The 6,000-nt window shown below is 38.6% G+C and overlaps 1 protein-coding gene across 1 annotated transcript in view; it reads left to right on the top strand.

The window, feature by feature from the left end:
- The first annotated feature begins 1,082 nt into the window (after nt 1-1,082).
- LOC103179888 (anoctamin-4) overlaps nt 1,083-6,000 on the top strand; it is a 64,572-nt gene continuing 59,654 nt past the window's right edge. Inside the window, 1 exon segment of the mRNA XM_007895397.2 lies at nt 1,083-1,461. The gene's annotated coding sequence lies outside the window, so the exon portion shown is untranslated.

Genomic DNA, 6,000 nt, shown 5'->3' with positions numbered 1-6,000 from the left:
ACTGCTGAAACAAACATCCATTGGTGGAGACAGAGCTATTTTCAGCAGATTGTTTACAAGCTGATTACTCGCTGAAACAGTATATTGTGAATGTATATTATTTACTATGGTGCAGTCAACCAGGATTAAAGACTATTGGCTTTATCTGATTGTACGTGTAAGCAGTGACAAGTGCTTGGTTCAATGCTGTACTGTCAGTCCTTTGGTTGGTGCTGTGCTGACACAGCTCAAGCTGTTTGGATTGGCTGACTGCAGTGACTGATGAAGAATACTAATACTCTTCATGCAGTTTCTTGCAGTTGTCTGAAAAGCAGTCTTTCCAGTCTGTACAATTCAGCCTCAGTAGAAACACAGTCTGCAGATTTGTACGTGCTGGTCACTGACACCAGAATCAGTCAGGGATTGCAGCCTATTCCTGCCGCAACCAGGGAGGAAAACCTTTCCTCTCTTTAAACTTGAGAAACATTGGCGTGATTTTTTAATGACTAATTGTGGCTTGTTTTGTACTGCTTGTCATGTGATTCCTGAATTTGACTGGAACCTTGTATTCCTCCTCCTGACATACTATACCTGGACAGTCACACTGCAATTGGGATATAAATGGACTTGCCTGGAGCAGACAAATCAAATCATTGTATGGGAATTTTGACTGGATCTTTATGTCTGTAATGGTAGGTGCTGTTTATACCGTATTCAATGTCAAGGATGTTATTGCAGAGCAAAGCTTTCTGTTGCAGTTTCTTATTAACCTCTACAGCTACATGACCTTCAGCCCTTGTCCTTGTCAAGAATTTAAGTTTGTTTTTCAGTTGTAAAGGATCTCAAATATGCCTCTTAGTCAACGTTATCTGTACTGTTGTCTTACATTCACTGAGGACGAATATAGATACAAATGCATTTTATAATGTGGTGTGTCCAAATGCCCTTGGCAGTGTCAATAAGTGTCAATAAATTATCTGTGTTTTATGCTGTGAGACTATGAATGATTAGCACATAGACATACGGCATTATGTGCTGTGCTGATATCCTGCAGAATGTCCAGAAAACAGCATAATATGTGATACTGTCTTTGCACTGGGGTCATTTTTTGCTGACGTGTGTAGCAGTACTGAAAGTTGCAGGTCTGGCTTGTCACGTGGATGCTTTTAATTCTTTCCTGGGAGTATTGGTGTGTGAAGACAAATACTGTATCGTGATAACACGGTGCAGACTGTAGGCATCCTATCACTGGGCTCTGCTTGTAAACAGCACACTGGTTCAGATTGCTGCACAGTATTAGTATGTGCATCGGTAATGTGAAAATCGGGCCATGTAATCATTTTAAAGTGAGTTGTGCTATTATTATTTGCTTTTCTGTTTAAACGTAGCATTTGGTTTCAATTCAGTAATTTATACATTTCGAGGATTTGTGACCTTGGGGAAGAGAGAATGCTGCGTGTTATTTTGAAAAAATTCCAAAAGGTAGGCTCATTTCTACTGCTTTTATAGCCATCATAATGATACGAAAATAGCATTTACACTAAATTTGATCTTGTAGGGCATTTGTTAATGTGGAACATAGAATAAGAGGTGCAGCGTCTAATGATTTCTTTTTCTAGAAAATCAATTGTGTGTAAAACCATACTGTATCTCTTCCATTGAGAACAACTGCAGGGTATTTCCCTGGCATGTCTCAGCAGGATGCTGTAGTTCAGAAACACTTACCTGAGTCACTGCAGTTGTGTTTTCATTGTTGTGGTACCTACTGGAAAATCCGTAATCAGTTTCAATTTATTTATGTGATGTATGCAGGGTCCTAGCTAGCAAAAGAAGCTGCTGATGTTTTTAATTTTGGTATAAGAGATTTACTATAGGCTTCATTTTACTGGAAAAAATCTAACTACTGTACGTTCTAAAATGCAGCAGTTTGTTTTTCTTAAATAAGGATTTTTCCATTGAGGAATTATAAAATGAGGTCAAATGGTCATGGAACTAGCATTGTTTTTGCTTGGATGTAGAAGTTAGGAGGAAGCAAATTATTGTTTCATGGACAACAATGCACAGAATAGGCTATATTCTGCATGGTGTTCAAATGGGCATTAATAGCAGTTTGCATTCAATGGCGCAATATAATTAGTGCTGTTGTGGGATTGCTAAGAATTCTGAAATTAGAATTGAGAGAATTGAGCGATAGTGTTAACTTTAACATCCTTACTTCACCAAATAATGTGGGTGCTACATCTGTTCAGTTTGGGCACTTCTGACCACATATAATGAGGTACTAATACCTGGATTAATTGACCTGATCATCTGGACAGATGTGGAGCAAATAATTTGAAGGTCCAAATTGCTGAGTCTGATGATTAAATGGTAGCTTTCATTTCTTTTTTGAATAGTTTTCTTAATTCTATTTCTTTTTATTTCATCGTAAAAAAAAGTCTTATTTAGGGTTGTTGGCAAGTTTGCAGAACCAACAAATTTCGCAAAATTCATAGTATCTTAGAATAAACTAAAACAGTGGAATAAAATACTGTATCTTGTAATGTTTAATTTTGCAATAAGCTAAAGCAAAAGCTGGTGACATTTTTAAATTTTGCTATAAGAGATATAGGCTTCAAATGCTAAATCTGAACTTTTTTTTAGAAAATAGGATTTTAGTTAACCAGGATTTCTTTATATATTTCAAATTTTGAATAGGTTTATTTTAAACTTATATTATTGTGATTTGGAATTATACTAGATCAATCACAGGTTAGCTTTGACTTTGGCTGATCAGACTCACAGCAATGCTCCTGCATTAGCTGCATTAATTGCTTTATCCTTGAATCACCAATTAACCTCTCCCCATTCCACCATTTACATTGTAAATCCCTATATGAAAAAGTTAATAGTGTTGAAAGAAATTGGAATATAAAAAAATCTATAATAGAAACAGAATGTAAAATAACATATGGTGGTATGCATTTTTATACCATACTGTCCTTATCTTATTTTTGTGAGTTATTTAGATGCACTACACATTGGTTCTATAAAATGTATGCTAACATGCTCCGATGGACACCCATTGTTTATGTATTACTCCTCTTTGCTCATTTTTGTCACCAGTTTGCTCCTCTCCTTTCTTAAAAGCATTTCATTCCTTTTTCCAGGCACCCTCAAGTAAGTCTCTCAAGGGAAACCTTGGGCAAGTTTCCTTACTCCACACAGAGCCTAATAATAATCCCTCCAAAACCAAAAACAATAATAAATTGGTCATTTTCAATCTACGACTGTTTGTGGGACATTGCTGTGCGCAATTGGCTGCCGCGTTCACCCACAAATATACAGTCAATTCACTTTACAGTGTGTTCTGTGAAGCGCTTTGGGACGTCCTCCTGACGTGAAAAGCGCTATACCAAATGCAAGGATTATTATTATTATTATTATTATTTAAACATGTGTGAAACTCGACTGATAAGGCAGATTATTGCACCTTTGAGCAACACTAACCAACCTAAATGTTGTTCTTAACACAAAAGTTGTGTATTTGCAGAAGCTATCACTGAATAGTGATCCATCAGCCTCAATGTGTGGAAAAACAGCCAGATGGTAACCCTTGTCTGTGCTATGTTATCTGATCTCTGCAAGATCGAGTGGAGATATTACAAAAGTCCTCATGGAAGAGAAATGTGCCAGATCTTAACTCTGGATCACTGGCTGATTTTTTTCTTCCAGGGGGGCAATTGCAATACCTCCACTCTTGAAAGAGGTTGCCATCTGGTTATTTTTCTACATATCTAGGCTGATTGCTAGTTATAAGCTTTAACTGGCTATACTTGAGGTGTTTTTCACTGAATGGAGGAACAAAATGGGACTCGGAATTTCAAGTACCAGGGAGGGGGCTACTGATTGCCCCCTCACCCAATCTATAAGATATCGTTGGAACGTAGGAACAGAAGTAGGCCATTCAGCCCATCAAGCGTGTACCACCTTCTATTAGATCAAGGCTGATATACAATTCAACTCCAATAAGAAGGCAGAAGGTGGAATCTTCTGTAAAATTTATTTTATTTGAATTTATTCAATTCACAAGATCACAAGAGAAAATCAGATGAAAGAGACCTCTCAGCCCGTCCAATCTCATCCCTTCAGAACACCCACACAAGCATCCTCCCACCACAGCATCAAGTTGTTTTTTTCAAATGAGTCCAGTATCCTGGCCTCAACCACCATTAAAATGTTTGATTGCTGCTCATTTTGCTTGCGTACATATTGGCATACACATGTGATTACAGCTATACACTGTCAGCCATTCTGTCAATACATAAATGAGAAATAACTTTGTTCAGGACGTCCCAGACTACAGAGGAGGGAATATTGAACTCTCAGGTCAAATGCAGAGTACAAATTCAAGGCCGCGAAGCAGTGAATGGTGGGCAATGTAATTTGTTCACTGTTTGCTGTTTGTCAACAAAATGATTGCTGTTGTGTCCCAAACCAAAAAGCTCATAAATTCCTGGCCTTTGGCAAGAATTCCTGATGCTTATGGTTGAGAAACTCACTGAATAAATTTGCTGAGCCATTGGTGGGGGAGGGTAGAGAGACAATTTTTTTTATTATTTATGTAGGATAAATGATCAACCTCATATTGGTGGCTGAACTTCAGTGTCCGTATTAACTGTGTCACAAGTTGTGTATCATGTTGAAAGCAGATTCCGTTGAATAGCTGATGAGGAAACTCTGAGGCTTGGGTTGACAGCTGCTGGAAGGCATTACCTGAAGTGTAGGTTCGCTTCATGAACACAATTTCATAAATCCGGTTGGTATCCACCTTGATTGATATGCAGAGAGGTAAGTCACTGCTACACAAACTCTGCAGTATCAACTGGTGGCACCATTGCTCAATGGGTAGGTTATATATGCTTAACCTGTGGGCAGGACAATGGTGCTAATGCTTTTATTCAATTCATGCTGCTCTACGCTACTCACCAGGAAGCTCAGTAGGAGTTCTGGGTACCTCCATCTAATGAAGGGTCTAACTGCCCACAAATTCGCCCACAAATATACAGTCAATTCATTTTATAATCTATCCTGTGAAGCTCTTTGAGACGTCTAGAAGACGTGATAAGGCGCTATATCAAATGCAAGGAATATTATTATTATTATAACCTGTACTTGATGGATTTCAAATGGCCAACTAGTGATTATCATTTTTATGGGATATGCGATAAAAGTCTTTTGAGGTAAGTGGGACTTCTTAGAGCTGAGCTGGCTCCATGTGAGATGTTTGGCAACAGAATTTGGAATCAGATCAACCTTCTGTGATGGTCTTGGTAGTCTGTTGTTGATGGCCCATCCAACAGGCAGGCCCTGGAAGGGCAAATGGGGGCAGAGATTATTGACATTCAGTTCCAGTTACACCTGGAAACTAAATCCCTAAAGGATCATGTGGTACTAGCTGGACAAGCAGTGGGAAGCATGAAGATGGTGTACTATGGCCTTCAGTCTGGTTTGGATGCTCGCCTGATCCCAAAAACATGCTAACTGAGAAAGCCCATTTAATTTAAAACTGTTCTGAGGTGATAACATTATGCGATGATTTCAGAGGAAAAGTAAAAACTTGCCTCGTTTCCACAAAAACATTGGAATCATCTACTTATTAAGTGACTAACCTCTAGCAGGATCTCAGCCTAAGTGCATCATCTAAATTGGAAAGTTTCTCATTTGCATCTTTGTTGCAGCCCATTTCATTGACATTAATCAGCTTCAGCCTTCCATATAGTTTGCGCTCACTGTCCTCTGGATGAGATGTTACACTGAGGTCCCATTTGCTCGTTGACATCAAAAAACCCATGGTACTATTAGAAAAGAGATAGGAGTTTCTAATGATGTCCGACAGGTAAACAATGTGGCTTAGTTGGTAGCACTCTCACCTCTGATGCTCCAGATAAAATTGATCATTCACTTCATGACTGTTTGTGGGACATTTCGGTTTGGCAGATTGGCTGCTGTGTTTGGCTACATTTGCACAGTCTCAACACT

Source organism: Callorhinchus milii, unplaced genomic scaffold (genome assembly GCF_018977255.1).
Source record: "Callorhinchus milii isolate IMCB2004 unplaced genomic scaffold, IMCB_Cmil_1.0 Scaffold5, whole genome shotgun sequence".
In the NCBI taxonomy this organism is placed as follows: Eukaryota; Metazoa; Chordata; class Chondrichthyes; order Chimaeriformes; family Callorhinchidae; genus Callorhinchus; species Callorhinchus milii.
Note: the sequence above shows the minus strand (reverse complement) of the source record. Positions and strands in the feature narration are given on the sequence as shown.